The sequence below is a fragment of the Leptonychotes weddellii genome, chromosome 3, assembly GCF_054177405.1.
Source record: "Leptonychotes weddellii isolate Sample4059 chromosome 3, ASM5417740v2, whole genome shotgun sequence".
In the NCBI taxonomy this organism is placed as follows: Eukaryota; Metazoa; Chordata; class Mammalia; order Carnivora; family Phocidae; genus Leptonychotes; species Leptonychotes weddellii.
The window spans coordinates 43,381,106-43,399,269 of NC_138371.1; the positions used below are offsets into that span (position 1 = coordinate 43,381,106).

General features: G+C 40.8%; 1 long non-coding RNA gene across 2 annotated transcripts in view; it reads left to right on the forward strand.

Moving 5' to 3' along the window:
* Positions 1 to 18,164, forward strand: part of LOC145720504 (uncharacterized) — a 507,675-nt gene continuing 489,511 nt past the window's right edge. The window contains exon 1 of one of the 2 annotated variants that reach the window (XR_014143477.1): positions 1 to 574. This is a non-coding gene — a long non-coding RNA (uncharacterized LOC145720504). The remainder of the gene's footprint in view (positions 575 to 18,164) is intronic. The other variant, XR_014143478.1, reaches the window with a different exon arrangement.

Consider the following 18,164-nt stretch of genomic DNA (forward strand, 5'->3'; position numbering starts at 1 on the left):
TATCTGTGCACTTGAGTAAGCAGTCTCTTCCAGACGTTACAGGGAAAGACCTTCACCAGTTAGCTCAGTTTGGGGTACTGGACAAGTCAGCTGGTAGTATCTGGGGACAGGTGGGGCTGCTATGGGAGTTTCTTGTTGGGTGAGGTAGCTGCCTGTGCTGAGGCTGGGTGAGTCTGCTGGCTGGGCTCTGCATTCAAGTGAGACTGCTGGGTTGGCTCCCTGCTCGGGCAGGGCTGCTGGCCACACTCTGCGGCGAGTTTGTGGCCACTAGTTGTGCTCCCCAATCACCTCTGGTCTGGTGCGGTTGCGGGCTACGTTCCCACGCAGGGCAGTGCCGCTAATGCATTGGGCGATTGTGCAGGGCTTGCGGGCTGGGCGCCGCCGTCACTCCTGGTTGGATGAGCCTCAGGCTGTACTCTGATTGGATGGTGCCACCCACAGGATTCTGGGTTCAGGTGGCAGCCGGTCGGGTTTCGCAGTTGGACCGGGGGCTCAGGCTGTGCTGTGTGATCTGGCCGTGACTCAAACTGCGTCCCGAAGTTGTGCAGGACCACAGGTCAGGCTTCGAGCGCAGGTGGGCCGTTGGCTCTGCTCCTCTAGGGGGTGAAGTTGCTGGCCCGGCTCCCTGGTGTAGAGGGGCCTTCAGCTGCGTCCCGCAGTTGGGGATGGGGCTGTGCTCCGTGGCCTGGTCGGGTGGTGTCCTGGCTTCCTTGTCGGGTGTGGCTGCTGAGCGTGCTCTGCCACTGGGCATGGTCACTGGCTGGGCTCTTTATATGGGTGAGGCCACAGGCTGCATTGTGCGGTGGGGCAGGGTCCAGTGCCAGGCAGCGCTGCGGGATGCCGCTGCTGTTCGGGGTCCCTGGTTCTGTGGCCCTGGAAGCTGTGTTCAACAGCTGGGCATGGCTGCTGGCTAAGGTAGGCTGTGTTCCACAGCAGCTGGCTGTCCCTGGCCAGACTTCCGGACGGATAGACTAGAGGCTGTGTCGAGCAGTTGGGCAGGACTGTGAATTTGCAATGTGGTAAAAGTGTAGTTGCTCCTCTTACCCTTCCTTTTCAGTTTTGGGGTGCAGGGGGTTGCTTCGGCTTTATCCACCGGGTTCTGGAATTTTCACACTGGTGCCTTGTCTATGGATAGTTGTTAGTTGGTCTCGTGAGGGGGACTGAAGTCAGAATGAGCTAAGTCGCCATAGGGATGACGTCCCAGGGACAGAGTTGTGGATTCAAATACTACATCCCTAGTTTAGTAGCTGTATGATCGGGGTCAGTTGTCGACCTCAGAGAGTCGGGGACCCGGGGCGGCGAAGGAACTGAGAAAAAGAGAGGACAGTATAAGCGAGGCACGGGGGACCCCGAGCAAACAGCCTGAGCCGCAGAGGTTTATTTTCCATACTCATGTACCTTCTACAGCAGGGGTGTAGTAAGGCACATTCCTCCATGTACACAGGATTAGTCAAGCACGTAAGAATCTTTAAAACAGAATAAAGAACAAAGAGGGGAGTGCACAGTGTGCTGTTTACAGCTGTCTTCCTATCTACTAAGCATCTGCTGCTGCATACTTTAGAACTGACCACACACATCACAAGGGCATTTCTTTCTTTTTTTTTTTTTAAAGATTTTATTTATTTATTTGACAGAGAGAGAGACAGCGAGAGCAGGAACACAAGCAGGGGGAGTGGGAGAGGGAGAAGCAGGCTTCCTGCCAAGCAGGGAGCCCGATGTGGGACTCGATCCCAGGACCCTGGGACCATGACCTGAGCTGAAGGCAGACACCTAACGACTGAGCCACCCAGGCGCCCCATGCTTTTGTTTTTTTTTTAAAGGGGTTACTTCTTTGGTTAAAAGTTCAATCAGATGAGCTAATTGTAGTATCAATTTCTTCCTATAGGCTTAGGTCACATCTTTTTTTTTTATATATATATATATTTTGAAGATTTTATTATTTATTTGACAGAGGGAGATACAGCGAGAGAGGGAACACAAGCAGGGGGAGTGGGAGAGGGAGAAACAGGCTTCCCACCGAGCAGGGAGCCCGACCCGGGGCTCGATCCCAGGACCCCGGGATCATGACCTGAGCCGAAGGCAGACGCTTAACGACTGAGCCACCCAGGTGCCCCAAAGGGCATTTAACTCCGATCCTTTCGGGTTATTTTTAACCCTGCAATCTCCAGTTTTCTCAGAGATCTCGGAGTCTGAGCAACCATGCACCAGTGGTTGTTGTGGCATTCTGTTTCCCACAGTCAGTTACTTAAACCTCTCTGAGGCTCAATTTAAAATGGGATATTTAAAATGAGGATACTAAAGCTACCTTAGAGATTGTGATGAGATGACAATGTCTGTTGGACGTGGCTTCCAGTAAATCATAGCTTCCAAAGACAGTTGTGTTTAAATTTGAATGACTATCAATGGGAAGAGAAAAAGTTTAGCTATTTAAAAAGTTTTCATTTTGCAGATAAAATTTTACCATTCAGAGAGACAGAGGAACTTTCTCGGGTTTCCTTCTCACAACACTTGTAACTGTGATATAGATGTGAGAAGTTGAAAGCTTTATGTTTCTGAACTGGAAGCCCCTAAGGGAGGCAGGCAAGGAAGGAAAAACTCACATTTAAAGAACGAGGGAGAAATGTTTGGTTGCATGGTCATTTCTCTAAAGATGACTCCATCAACCACTGCATGGCAGTGACTGTGGTTCTCGACCTTTCTTTTGTTCATGGAGCCCTTTGGGCCAGGCTTGAAAATGCTTAGATGGAGTGAACATGAGGAAAAGAAAGTAATGGCAGGTTAGGCTAGATGTGGGCCTGGAAACAGGTCATCTAAGATTCTGTAGATCAATATCATCTTTGGGCCATTGAAAAAAAATTTTTTTTAAAGATTTTTAAAATTTTATCTATTTGACAGAGAGACAGGGGTGGGGAGTGCACAAGCAGGGGTAGTGGCAGGCAGAGGGAGAGGGAGCAGGCTCCCCGCCAAGCGGGGAGTCCAGATGCGGGACTCCATCCCAGGGCCCCAGGATCATGACCTGAGCCGAAGGGAGACACAACCGGCTGAGCCACCCAGGCGCCCCTGAAAATTTTTGAGCATGAATGAAAGTGTTTGTAACTCAGCCAACACTATGTGTCCATGATAATGATGTGATTCTGGAAGTGAGGAAATTGTGCTGGCATCTTCTCCTGGCCCAGAGTCCAGACTGGTCACTCCCATGAGCTCACTCTCCCACCTGTGTTCTGGAAGATTCCTTCTCTGGCCTTTGCACTAAATGATAAACATCTTTCTTTTCTTCCTTCCTTCCTTCCTTCCTTCCTTCCTTCCTTCCTTCCTTCCTTTCTTTGTTTCTTTGTTTGTTTGTTTCTTTCTTCTTCTTTCTTTCTATCCTTCTTTCTTCCTTCCTTCCTTCCTTCCTTCCTTCCTTCCTTCCTTCCTTCTCCTTTCCTTTCCTTTCCCTTTCCCTTTCCCTTTTCCTTCCCCTTCCCCTTCTGTTCTTTTCTTTCTTGACAGGAAGGGCAAAGAGAGAATCTTAAGCAGGCTCCATGCCCAGCACGGAGCCCGAGCGGGGCTTGATCTCACGACCTTGAGATCATGACCTGAGCCAAAATCAAGAGTTGGCCCCTTAATGGACGGAGCAACCCAGGCACCCCAACACATTTCATTTTTGAGCTTTTACAAGCCTGAGGAAATACTACCAGATGTTCTGTTATAGCTGAAAAGACTGGTGGAGTTTTGTTCAGTTTCTTAGGGTCAGCAATCCTGGAACAGCTCAGCTGAGTGTTTCTTGCTTAGGGTCTTTCATGAGGCTGCATTCAAGATGGCAGTGGGGGTTGCAGTCTCTGAAGGCGTGGCTGGGGTTGGTGCATCTGCTTCCAAGAAGACTCCCTCATATGGTTGTTGTCAGGAGGCCTTAATTCCTCACCAAATGGGCCTTTCCACAGGGTTTTTACAACATAGTAGTAGGACTTCCCACAGAGCAAGCACGTGAGCAAGTGAGAAGGAGGTGGTGGAAGGTTTTAAAAGACATTTTCTCTTTCATCCTGCCTTTATGCAGAATGGTTTGCATATGCTTCTCACTAGCTCTTTGATCCCAAAGAAAGAACCAGATTCATATTACCAGATTGGAACTCCTTTTTGGTCATATAGAAGGTATTGCAGATGCCTCATCCAACCTGTGGGTGGCTTGACTCACCCGTAGTCAACAGACTGTCCTTATCCTCTTCCTCCACTTCCCAGTGTCGCATAAGGCATAGGTTCGGTCAGTGGTTGAAAGCAGATTTTTTCAGCTTCATTTTAGGAAAAAGAGAGTCTCATTTAAGTCTCTGTCTTCCATGGAATTTTGCCTTTGCTACCCCACTTAGTGTTAAGTTCTGATGCACCCATGCTTACGCATTAGCAATTCTGTTTGCTTGGAAAGCTCTTTTCCAGAATTTCATATGACTTTTTTGCTTTACCTCTTTAGAGAATCATTCATGACTGACCCATTTAAGGAAAAATGCTGTTATTGTTCTGTATCTCCCACGAAAGTGTAAATTCTGTGAGACAGGGACTTTGTTGGGTTTGGGTTTGTATACAGTTCTATTGCCCAGTGCAATGCAGGGAAACTGGTATGTAGTGTGTACTCACTAAATATTTTTAAAGATAAATAGATGAATAAAATTATGGCATTGTAGGTAATAAGGTTGTATGTACTTGAAAAGGGAGAAAGGAAGAAGAAGGGAAATTAACATCAATTGACAAACTATTATGTGCCCGTTCCCTGTACTAGATACCTTGGATACATTATCATACTTAATTTTCACATATCTATGAGGCCAAGATCAAAATCATACCACTAATTAGTGACAGAGATAGGTTTTAAGGTCTCAGTATACTGAATTTTTATTTTTTTATTATGTTATGTTAATCACCATACATTACATCATTAGTTTTTGATGTGGTGTTCCATGATTCATTGTTTGCGTATAACACCCAGTGCTCCATGCAGTACATGCCTTCTTTAATACCCATCACCAGGCTAACCCATCCACTTACCCAGTATACTGAATTTATATATCAAATAGTTTTAAGTACATGAGGATTACTGACTATATAAAGTAAGGAAGCAATAAATTCTGTCGTGTTGTAAATAATATTTTATGAACTATAATTGTAAGCTGTAAACATGAACTATTTTGTGGTTTTCAATATTCCACTACCAACAAATAGGATCTTGGAAATGTAGTTGATAAGTGAAGTCTATGCTGGGATAACTCTTTGCCTTCAGTCTGGTTTTTTTTTTTTTTGCGCAGGACTAATCATGAGAGCCCCAAACAGCCATTGGGGCTGAAAACTTCTTTTGATCAAGTGAATTACTGTTGCCTTGAATTTACTTTCTTTGCAATAAGTGAAGGAATGGATTAGATATCCCATCTTCTAAATAGCCATCAAAAATCCTGGTAGGATTCCCATTTTTCTCTGAGCATTAAGTGTTTAAAATTGCAAATGCTTAAGTGTTTAGGGTTTTTAGTAATATACTTTCTTGGAAAATATATCAAAATGAAGTTGTCAGAGATCCCTTAAATCACTGCTGAGCAAATAATCCTCCAAGGCTGTCAGGGTCTAAGGGGATTTTTATTCAGCCTAGGGGTTATTTTGTTGACAAGGAGCTTACTAAACACTGAATAGAAGAAAACCCATTTATGAGAAATGGGCCAGTTGGTGCATCAAATCAGTGGTTAATCTAAACCTGGCAGAGAAACACATTCATTGTGTCAGCTTAGTAGAATGCACATGGGTCATACATTTTCTTTTTCATTTGTTCCAATCACAAACCAATTTAACTTTGTGGGTTGTGTGCTAAAAAGTTGATCCATGGATGCATGAAGAGAAATTGAGAAATAGCGTGCAGAAAATTTAGATTATATAATCTATTTAGGGAAATACTTAAATATAGCCAGTTGTAATCAAGTCTCCTGCACTGCTTTAGCAATGTGAATATAGATTAGTTTTTATGAAAAATTATGAAAAGTTCAAATGTGTATTGTTTCCAGCAATCTGAAAGAATAATTATTGAATTTGAAATTTAAGAAATTTTGTAAGAAATTGAGAATATGATAATTAAATCTGAAATCATAATTGGATTTTTTGGAAAGGCAATACCTATCTCATTCAAGCATTATGCCCTTGATGAACATGAAGAACATGGAGAAATCTTGGCCTTGAGTGAGCAAGCATGAGGACAGGATTGAGGAGCCTGGATTTCCAGCCCTGGTTTTCTGAAACTATCGTGATTTGACCTGGATTAACTCACTTCATTTTCCAGGATTCAATCTCTTTCTCTGTGACTGAAGATTTACACCAGATCTACAGTTCTACTTTTTAGGTTTCAGAACTTTCTTTAAAATATTTATTAAACCATTATGTCTAAGCCTGAAATAGAAAACAACAACAACAACAACAAAATAGGGCTGCTTTGGTTGGGGCTGGGACAGGGTAGTAACTGAGCACTTACATTTTCCTGGTCCTAACTCATGCTCCCATTGCCCACGAGAGTTTCCAGAGAAGACAATGGAACTATTTTATTTTTGGTAGGTAGTCCTTATCTTCTTTCCAGTTCTAATGCTTTGAGGTGTTTTTAAATAATGACAAACTCCCTTTGGATCAAAATTCCATTTTGAATTATGTAAAATGATTTCTTTAGTCAACAAATATTTATTGAGCTACTACTATATACCAGGCATTATTTAGGTTTTGGAATAAGTGAATGAACAAACAAGCAAGTAAAGAAATATTCTTTCACTCATGTGCCTATATTTAGTGAGGAATGACACAATAGAAAAATAAATATGTTGTATGCCAAAAGATAAGTATGTATGTGAAGGGGCTGGAGCTTCTGGGATGGGGAGTCTGTATTGTTATTTTGTGCAGGATGGTCAGGAAAGTCCTCACTGAAGAGGGAACACAGAATGCAGAGATTCTGAGGTAGGGGCATGCTTGGCATGTCCATAAACAAGCAAAGGGACCCATGTGGCTTGAATGAACTGGGCAAAAGGAAGAGTGGTAGAAGGATGATATTACAGAGGTCTTTGGGAGGGGGAGAGTGGAGAGATGGTGCAAAATCATGTAGGACTTCTAGGCCACTGTAAGGGCTTTAGATTTCAGTACAAATGAGGTAGGCAGTTATGGGGGGGTTTTGAGCAAAGAAGTAATATTATATAACTTATGTTATAAAATGGCTTGCCCTGGCTTTTGTGTGGAGAATAACTTTATTTTTTTATTTAAAAATTTTTTCTTTTTAATTTTTTATTTAAATTGGATTAGCCAACATGTAGTACATCATTAGTTTCAGATGTAGTGTTCAATAATTTATCAGTTGCATATAATACCCAGTGCTCATCATATCGTGTGCCCTCCTTAATGCATATCACCCAGTTACCCCATCCCCCCACCCACCTTCTTTCCAGCAACCCTCAGTTTGTTTCCTATAGTTAAGAGTCTCTCATGGTTTTTCTCCCTCCCTGATGACTTCGCATTCAGTTTTCCCTCCCTTACCCTATGATCCTCTGCACTGTTTCGTATATTCCACATATGAGTGAAACCATATTATAATTGTCTTTCTCTGACTTATTTTGCCCAGCATAATACCCTTCAGTTCCATCCATGTCAATGTAAATGGTAAGTATTCATTCTTTATAATGGCTGGGTAATATTCCATTATATATATATATATATGTGTGTATATATATATATATATGCACACACACACACCATGTCTTCTTTATCCATTCATCTGTTGATGGACATCTCGGGCTCTTTCCACAGTTAGTTATTGTGAACATTGCTGCTATGAATATTGGGGTGCAGGTGCCCCTTCAGATCACTACATTTGTATCTTTGGGGTAAATACCTACTAGTGCAATTGCTGGGTCAGAGGGTAGCTCTATTTTTAACTTTTTGAGGAACCTCCACACTGTTTTCCAGAGTGGCTGTACCAGTTTGCATTCCCACCAACAGTATAAGAGTGCTCCCCTTTCTCTGCATCCTTGTGAACATTCATTGTTTCCTGTCTTGTTAATTTTAGCCATTCTGGTGTAAGGTGGTATCTCATTGTGGTTTTGAGTTGTATTTCCCTGATGCCAAGTGGTGTTGAACATTTTTTTTCATGTGTCTATTGGCCATTTGTATGTCTTCTTCTTTTTTTTTTTTTAAAGATTTTATTTGACAGAGAGAGAGAGAGAACAAGTAGGCAGAGAGGCAGGCAGAGGGAGAGGGAGAAGCAGGCTTCCCGCTGAGCAGGGAGCCCGATGCGGGGCTCGATCCCAGGACCCCGGGATCATGACCTGAGTTGAAGGCAGCGGCTTAACTGACTGAGCCACCCAGGCGCTCCCATTTGTATGTCTTCTTTGGAGAAATGTCTGTTCATGTCTTCTACCAATTAATTGACTGGATTATTTGTTTTTTGGGTGTTGAGTTTGATAAGTTCTTTATAGATCTTGGATACTAGCCCTTTATTTGCTACATCATTTGCAAATATCTCCTCCCATTCCATAGGTTGCCTTTTAGTTTTGTTGACTGTTTCCTTTGTGCAGAAGCTTTTTATCTTGATGAAGTCCCAATAGTTCATTTTTGTTTTTGTTTCCCTTGCTTTTGGAGACCTGTCTAGCAAGAAGTGGCTGCGGGTGTGGTCACAGAGGTTGCTGCCTGTGCTCTAGGATTTTGATGGTTTCCTGTCTCACATTTAGGTCTTTCATCTATTTTGAGTTTATCTTTGTGTATGGTGTACGAGAAAGGTCCAGTTTCATTCTTCTGCATGTGGCTATCCACTTTTCCCAGCACCATTTATTGAAGAGACTGTCTTTTTTCCATTGGATGTTCTTTCCTGCTTTGTCAAAGATTAGTTGAGGGTCCATTTCTGGGGTCTCTGTTCTGTTCCATTGATTCATGTGTCTGTTTTTGTGCCAGTACCATACTGTTTTGATGATTACAGCTTTGTAATATAGCTTGAAGCCTGGCATTGTGATGCTACCAGGTTTGGTTTTCTTTTTCAACATTATTTTAGAAAAAAACAAACAGAACAAAACAAAACATTACTTTGGCTATTCAGGGTCTTTCTGGTTCTGTACAAATTTTAGGATTATTTGTTCCAGCTCTGTGAAGAATGTTGGTGGTATTTTGATAGGGATTGCATTGAATGTGTAGATTGCTCTGGGTGGCACAGACATTTTAACAATATTCTTCCAATCTATGAGCATGGAATGTTTTTCCATTTCTTTGTGTCTTCCTTAATTTCTTACATAAGTGTTCTGTAGTTTTTAGAGTCCAGGTCCTTTACCACTTTGGTTAGGTTTATTCTTAGGTATCTTATGGTTTTTGGTGCAGTCATAAATGGGATTGACTCCTTAATTTCTCTTTCTTCTGTCTCATTGTTAGTATATAGAAATGCAACTCATTTCTGTGCATTGATTTTATATCCTGCCATGTTGCTGAATTGCTCTATGAGTTCTAGAAATTTTGGGGTGGAGTCTTTGGGTTTTCCATATAAAGTGTCATGTCGGGCGCCTGGGTGGCTCAGATGATTAAGCGTCTGCCTTCGGCTTGGGTCATGATCCCAGGGTCCTGGGATCGAGTCCCACATCAGGTTCCCTGCTCCTTGGGAGCCTGCTTCTCCCTCTGCCTCTCTCTCTCTCTCTCATGAATAAATAAATAGAAATCTTTAAAAAAAAAAAGTGTCATGTCATCTGTGTAGAGTGAGAGTTTGACTTCTCTGGGACAATTTGAATGCCAATTTATTTCTTTTTGTTGTCTGATAGCTGAGGCTAGGACTTCCAGTACTGTGTTGAACAGCAGTGGTGATAGTGGACAACCCTGTCATGTACCTGATCTTGGGGGAAAAGCTATCAGTTTTTCCCCATTGGGAATGATATTTGCTGTGGGCTCTTCATATATGGCTTATATGATATTGAGGCATGTTCCTTCTATCCCTACACTGTGGAGAGTTTTAATCAAGAGAGGATGCTGTACTTTGTCAAATGCTTTTTCTGCATTAATTGAGAGGATCATATGGTTCTTGTCCTTTCTTTTATTAATGTGATGTATCACATTGACTGATTTGGGAATGTTGAACCACCCTTGCAGCCCAGCAATAAATCCCACTTGGTTGTGGTGAATAATCCTTTTAATGTACTGTTGGATCCTATTGACTAGTATCTTGGTGACAATTTTTGCATCCATGTTCATCAGGGATATTGGTCTGTAATTCTCCTTTTTGTAATTCTCCTTGGTCTGGTTTTGGGATCAAGGTAATGCTGGCCTCATAGAACGAATTTGGAAATTTTCCTTCCATTTCTATTTTTTGAAACAGGTTCAGTAGACTAGGTATTATTTCTCCTTTAAATGTTTGGCAGAATTCCCCTGGGAAGCTCTCTGGCCCTAGACTCTTGTTTGTTGGAAGATTTCTGATTACTGCTTCAATTTCCTTTCTGGTTATGGGTCTCAGATTTTCTGTTTCTTCCTGTTTCAGTTTTGGTAGTTTATAAGTTTCCAGGAATGCATCCATTTCTTCCAGATTGCTTAATTTGTTGGCATATAGTTGCTCATAATATATTCTTAAAAATTGTTTGTATTTCCTTGGTGTTGGTTGTGATTTCTCTTTCATTCATGATTTTATTTATTTGGAACCTTTCTCTGTTTTGATGAGTCTGGCTAGGGATTTATCGATTGTATTAATTCTTTCAAAGAATCAGCTTCTAATTTTGCTGATCTGTTCTAATGTACTTCTGGTTTCTATTTCATTGATTTCTGCTCTAATCTTTATTATTTCTCTTCTGCTTGGTTTAGGCTTTATTTGCTGTTATCTTTCTGCAGCTCCTTTAGGTGTAAGGTTAGCTTGTGCATTTGAGATTTTTCTAATTTTTTTGAGAGGGGCTTATATTGCAATGTACTTCCTTCTTAGGACCACCTTTGCTGTATCCCAAAGGTTTTGAACAGTTGTGTTTTCATTTTCATTAGTTTCCATAAAATTATTCTTTAATTTCCTGGTTGACCCATTCATTCTTTAGTAGGATGCTCTTTAACCCCCAAGTGTTTTAAGTTCCTTCCAAATTTCCTCATGTGATTGAGTTCAAATTTCAAAGCATTGTGGTCTGAAAATATGCAGGGAATAATCCCAGTCTTTTGGTATTGGTTGAGACCTGATTTGTGACCCAGTATGTGACCTATTTTGGAGAAAGTTCCATGTGCACTCAAGAAGAATGTGTCTTTTGTTGTTTTAGGATGGAATGCTCTGTATATATCTGTGAAGTCCATCTGGTCCAGTGTGTCATTCAAAGTTCTTGTTTCCTTGTTGATCTTCTGCTTAGATGATCTGTCCTTTGCTGTGAATTGGGTGTTGAAGTTCCCTACTATTATTGTATTATTATCAATGTGTTTCTTTAATTTGGTTGTTAATGGTTGATATAATTGGCTGCTCCCAAATTAGGAGCATAAATATTTATAATTGTTAGAGCTTCTTGTTGGGTAGACCCTTTAAGAATGATATAGTGTCCCTCTTCATCTCTTAATACAGTCTTTGGTTTAAAATCTAATTTGTCTGATATGAGAATTGCTACCCCAGCTTTCTTTTGAGGTCTATTAACATGATAAATGGTTCTTCACCCCCTCACTTTCAGTCTGGATGTGTCTTTAGGTCTAAAATGAGTCTCTTGTAGCTAGCATATGGATGGGTCTTGCTTTTTTATATAATCTGATATCCTGTGTCTTTTGATTGAAGTATTTAGCCCATTTACATTCAGAGTAACTATTGAAAGATATGATTTAGTGCCATTGTATTACCTGTAAAGTCCCTGTTTCTGTAGATTATCTTTTGTTTCTTTCTGGTCTGTGTTACTCTTGGGCTCTCTCTTCGCTTACAGGATCCCTCTTAATATTTCTTGCATGGCTGGCTTGGTAGTCACATATTCTTTCAGTTTCTGTCTGTCCTGGAAGCTCTTTATTTCTCCTTCTCATCTGAATGGCAACCTTACTGGATAAAGTATTCTTGGCTGCATGTTTTTCTCATTTAGTACTATGACTATATCATACCAGTCCTTTCTGGCCTGCCAGGTCTCTGTGGATAGGTCTGATGCCAGTCTAATACTCCTACCCCTGAAGGTTATGAACCTTTTGTCTCGAGCTGCTTTCAGGATTTTCTCTTTATCTCTGAAATTTACAGGCTTCACTGTTACATGTTGGGGTGTTGATCTATTTTTATTGATTTTGGGAATGGTCCTCTCTACCTCCTGGACGTGAATGCCTGTTTCCTTCCCCAGATTAGGGAAGTTCTCAGCTATGATTTGCTCAAATATACCTTCTGGCCCTCTCTCTTTCTTCTCCCTTGGGCACCCCAGTAATTCTGGATATTGTTTCATTTTATGGCATTGCTGATTTCCTGAAGCCTCACCTCATGGTCCATTAGTTGTTTTTCTCTCTTTTCCTCAGCTTCCTTCCTTTCCATCAACTTGTCTTCTATGTCACTCTCTCTTCTGCTTCATATATCCTAGCTATTAGAGCACCCAGTTTAGACTGCATCTCGGAGCATTTTTAATTTCAGCCCGATTAGATCTCATGTATGCACTGAAAGATTCGCTAGTGTCTTTTATGCTTTTTTCAAGTCCAGCTAGTAACTTTATAATTATTATCCTGATTTCCAGGTCTGATATTTTACTTATATCCATATTGATTGGACCTATGGCAGAGAGTATTGCCTCTGGTTCTTTCTTTTGTTGTAAATTCCTCCTTCTAGTCATTTTGCCCGAGAAGAATGGATGAATGAGTGAACCCGAAGCTGTCAGAAACCAAGAATGAAAAGAAAAAGAAAGAGGAAAAGGAAAAAAAATGGGGGTGGGGAAGAGAGGTATATAATCATGTAGGGTGTACAAAGCAGGGTGATCCACTTGGTCCTGAGTGTATTTTGTCTGTGTGTTAAAAGACACTAAGTCCCAAAATTGTAAAGAAAGCAAAACTTATATACATAAAAATAATAAAATTGAGTACAGTGAGAGGAAGCCAAAAATGAAGAATATATCTAAAAAATGCAAATGTAAAAAAAAGAAAGTTAAAAAAAGGCTTAAAAACAGAGTTGATAAAATAAAAAAATAGTTGAAAAAGGAAAGAAGAAAAAAAAGAAATGGAAAATTTTAAACCAAAAGATAAATGAATCATGAGAAAAAAACCTCGAATTCTATATACTATTTTCCCCTTGTGTTGGAGTTTTGCAGTCCTGTGTGGTCTGTAAACTTGCTGTTCACCTGTTCTTCCAGCTGGTCTTCTGGGGGAGGAGTCTCCTGAGCTGATTCTCAGGTGTCTTTGCCTGGGTGGAGTTGCACAGCCCCTTGCAAGGGGGCTGGGCTCAGTGTAAGCTGGTTGCTCTATGTGGCTTTTGTTCCCTGAAGGCTTTCTGCCCTGCTTCAGAGGATGAAAATAAAAATGGCCACCTGATCTCCAGCCCTAGAGCTGAAAGATCGGGGTCCCCTCCCTTCAGTAAACCCTCAGGGATAAGCAGTCTTCACTTTTGTGTGTGCCAAACTCTGCAGACTGCTATGGTGTGTACCCACCCCGATCCTCCCCAGGGAAGGCAGAGGGTAGCTGCATTTTTGCACTTTGTAGGGCCCTGGCAAAGTGCGCACCTACTCTGCCCCTCCAGCGGAAGGTGGAGGGTTGCCCGTTACTGTCCTTTACATGGCTCTTGCACTGAGAGCTGTCCCCTGGTCATGCAGGCACCTGCTCCACCCCTCCCAGGGGAAGATGGAGAGTCCTCGTATTCCAGACCTTTGCAGGGTCCCCATGCTATGGCTCATGGTTTATGGTGAACCGAGCTGAGAGCCCCCTCCCCAGCTCACTGACCTTAACCAGTTTCCCTGCTCCAGCGCTTGGGAACTTTACTGGCTCCGGCACCCCGTTCTTTCTGTGACTTGGAGATCCTGAGACCACACTGTCCCACCTAGGATTCTGCCCCCACTTCACCAAGTGAGCACCTTTCAGGAAGGGATATCTCTCACTGGAGCAGATTTCTAAGGGTTCCGATTTTGTGCTCCAGGGCTATGTCACTTTCCTGTAGCCAGCTTAGGGAGGCTCCCTCCCCGCTCCATTTATCTTCTGATATCTCCCCTCAGATTCACTTCTCCACACCTCTTACCTTGGTCACTTTTCTACTTGTAGATTCCAGCAATTCTTTTCTTACCTCAGATTGAATTCATGGGTGTTCAGTATGATTTGATAGTTATGTAGCTAAACTCAAGGGACCAGATGAAACGAGGTCCCCTATACTTCCTCCATCTTGCCTCTCCTGAGAATAACTTTAAAGAGGTCAAGTATAGAAGAAGAGAGAGCAGTTGAGTGGTTAATAGAACGACGTGGGTGAGATGTGTGATGGCTTGGACTAAGGTAGTAGTGGTGAAATAGTGAGAAATTGTTAGGTTCTGGATATATTTGGAGTATAAAGCCAACAGAATATATTGGTGAACTGGATATGTGATATGTGAGAAACAGAGGAAACAAGGATGATTCTAATTCTTGAAGCTGAGTAACTGGAATGATGGAGATGGTGAGATGGAAAATCCTGCCGAAGGAACAGATTTTGGAGTAAAATAATCCAGAGTTCTGCTTTGGGGATATGCTTATTAGACATTCCAGTGGATGCTGAGTAAGTAGTTGGAGATGTGAGTCTTGAGTTCAGGCAAGAGCTCTGGGTTGATTATTAAATTGAAAGCAGAGAGCATATAGAGGAGATCATAATTGAAGTTATCACCAAGGGAATGAGTGTAGATTGAGAGGAGTCCAAGTACTGAGCATTCCAATGTTAAGAAAGTAGAGCAACAAGGAGAAGCAAACAAAGGAGACTAGAAAGAATGGTTAGTGATACAGAAGTGGAATCAAGAGAAAATGCATGGAAACCAATTGAAGGAAGGGTTTTGACAAGGAGTCTGAGTGATTAAGTGGTTCAAAAGCTATAGATACGTTAAGTAAGGTGAAGTCTGAGAAGGAGGAGGAGGTGATCACTGGTGACTTCACAAGACTGAATGAAATAGAGGCCTTGACTGGATTGCATTCAATAGGAAAAAAATCATCAGGGAGTATAGTATATTTTTTGATGAGTTTTTTTTTGCTGTAAAAGGTGGGAAGAGTGAAGGTGATATATGGGAACAAGAAGTTACTTAAAGATGACATATATTACTGCATGTTTGTGTGCTGATGGGGGATGATCCATGGGGGTAATGTGATGATGCCTTAAAGAGAGAAGAATTCCTAGAACAATACTCTTGAGTAGGTAGAGGATATTGGGATCTAGGGCACACATGGAGAAGTCATACTAAGATAGAAGGAAAGAAGGTGGTTATAATCTGGGGGTGGAGGCATTAAAGATTTGAGGAAAGTGAAAAAGTTGTAAAATACAAGGAAAATCAAAGTATGTAGTAGGAAAAAAATGGCTTGGGCAGCATGAAAGACCTACTTAAGGTTAGTGCTCTTGACTTCAAAGTGAGACCAGTCAACATGGTTCTGTGTTTTTCTCCAGTTACTTGCACCTGCATGAAGGCAAGTGCTGTGTAAGGAAGGAGGAGAGAATATAACGAGGATAATAACCTGTGAAAAAAAATTGCAAGATTGTAGGTTCTAGTGGGTAGAAGAAATATTGAAAATCGTACCAGAGAGAATGAAGAAATGTGGAGGAGGGGGTGGTGCAAAAGAGAGTAATGTTTAATATTGAGATTGTGAAGGGGATGTCATTTAGGGCAGTGTGTGGCTTAAGAGAAGAGAAAATAAAAATTATTTAAAGAGTAGAGGTCAGTGAACTGCCTGGCTATTAAAATCACCAAGAATTATGACAGCAATCAAGTTGTAGACAATGGCAGTGACCATATCTCAATTACATTATGAAAATCATGCTGTGTTTTAATTGAAATTCAAAGTACTTAGGAATTAGAAGTATAATTATCTTAATTTAAAAGCAAAAATTTCACTGGAAGAGTAGATTAAAAATCACCGTTCAAAAGCTGTACTTTATTGAAAAATGCCATGTCTTTTTGAGTTGCTCCATTTAGTGTACTTAGTAGAAACATTATAGATGTATAACATCGTGGTTTATGGTGAACCTGACATATGTACTCCTTATGGCTCCCACATCTTTGTGCTTGTCCATCACCTCTCAAACAATAAAAGGATACAGAATCCTGTTATGCAAAGAAGTATAAAAAGTCTAATACTTGTTTGAGAAGCAAGTTCTGCTCACCATTCTAAGTGATATAGGTCAAGTTTACCTGATTTCTTTTTTTTTTTTTTTTTGTAAACAAAGTAAAACATAGCCATGAAAACAAACATTTATCTTTAGAACTAGATATTATTTTCTGGACTATGATGTATATATACTAACTATGCATCTGTTATGTTTGATTTTTCAAACAGACTTACTGTTGAACCCCATGATTAGAGGATGGATGTCTGGGGTCTGAGTTTGCCTTAGCCATTGTGATAACAGTAGAGATATTAAATTTTTGATCCAGTCTTCCTATTTTTGAGCTACATTTTAGGGAAAAAGAAAGGTCATTTCAGATTTTGGCATGCAGAAAAAATTCAAAGATACCACCGAGGAAAAGTCACTGTTCCAAGAAATTACCTGCTGTGCAACTTGAACAAATTACCAGTCAGCATCTGTCTTTGGCAATAAAGACTATAAACTAAATTGGTCCCCAATATATATTAGATGGAACCCCATCTTGTGCTCCTATCTATTTCTCCTGAAATTGGTATCATTGTCTCACTTTTAATTTGTTTCACTTACTGTCATTATTTCACCTTTAAGTTGGAGAAGAATGTTCTAGGCTCTAGCACTTTTATTTCAAAACATTTTCTACCTGATCCTAGAATTTAACTCAAATCATCTCATTTTACCAGTAAGAAAACTGAGGACCAGGAAAGCACAATGGTTTGTTCAAGTTCATATTATTAGTGGAAGTTGCAATCGGAAGCTAGATCTTCTGTATACATCTACTATATCTTACTGCCATTAAAATACTAGTTGTAAATAAAATTTGGCAAGGTTACAGCTTGACACTTGAAAATGTTAATGATTCTTTACCTTTAAAGAGCTTACTCAATTAAGACAAATATTCTGGTCTGTTACCACAGCACTAAAGAAGCATAATTAGAGTCTGGGGGAATCTAAGCATTAACATTTATAACAGTGGCGTTTCTTTTTTTTTTTTTTTTTTAAAGATTTTATTCATTTATTTGAGAGAGAATGAGCTAGAGAGAGCATGAGAGGGGGGAGGGTCAGAGGGAGAAGCAGACTCCCCGCTGAGCAGGGAGCCCGATGCGGGACTCGATCCCGGGACTCCAGGATCATGACCTGGGCCGAAGGCAGTCGCTTAACCAACTGAGCCACCCAGGCGCCCAACAGTGGCGTTTCTAAATAAAATCTGATTATAAGCTTCTAAATATGTTAATAATTACTATATAGCATTTCCACTAGAAATACATGAGAAAGGTTCTTTTTCTAAAACATTTAAGTTTCTATTCTAGATTTTAAAAGCAGGAGAAGATGCATTACTGCTTTTAAAAATTCATATATAAGGCTTTTAGTAGTAGTGATAATATATCCAAAGATGGAGAAGTATAGTATTTCCTTTTATTTTTTTAAAAGATTTTATTTATTTATTTGACAGAGAGAGACACAGCAGGAGAGGGAACACAAGCAGAGGGAGAGGGAGAGGCAGAGGGAGGGGCAGAGGGAGAAGCAGGCTTCCCACTGAGCAGGGAGCCCAATGCAGGGCTTGATCCCAGGACCCTGGGACCACGGCCTGAGCCGGAGGCAGACGCTTAACGACTGAGCCACCCAGGAGCCCCTAGTATTTCCTTTTAAATAAAAGGGAAGGACAACTCTATTGTGAATTTGTTGCTTAACTTTTATCCTATTTTCTGCATCATAACTCTGATACTAAAACCTTCTAATTTCAAAAGAATATTTTGTTTAAAAATATTTTCAGTTTTATTGAGGTATTGACAAATAAAAATTGTGTATATTGAAGGTGTACAACATGATGTTTTGGTTCATGTGTACATGATTACCACAATCAAGTTAATTAACAAATCCATCACCTGACATTGTTACTTTTATTTTTGTGGTGAGAACATTTAAGAACTGTCATAGCAAATTTCAAGTATATAATACA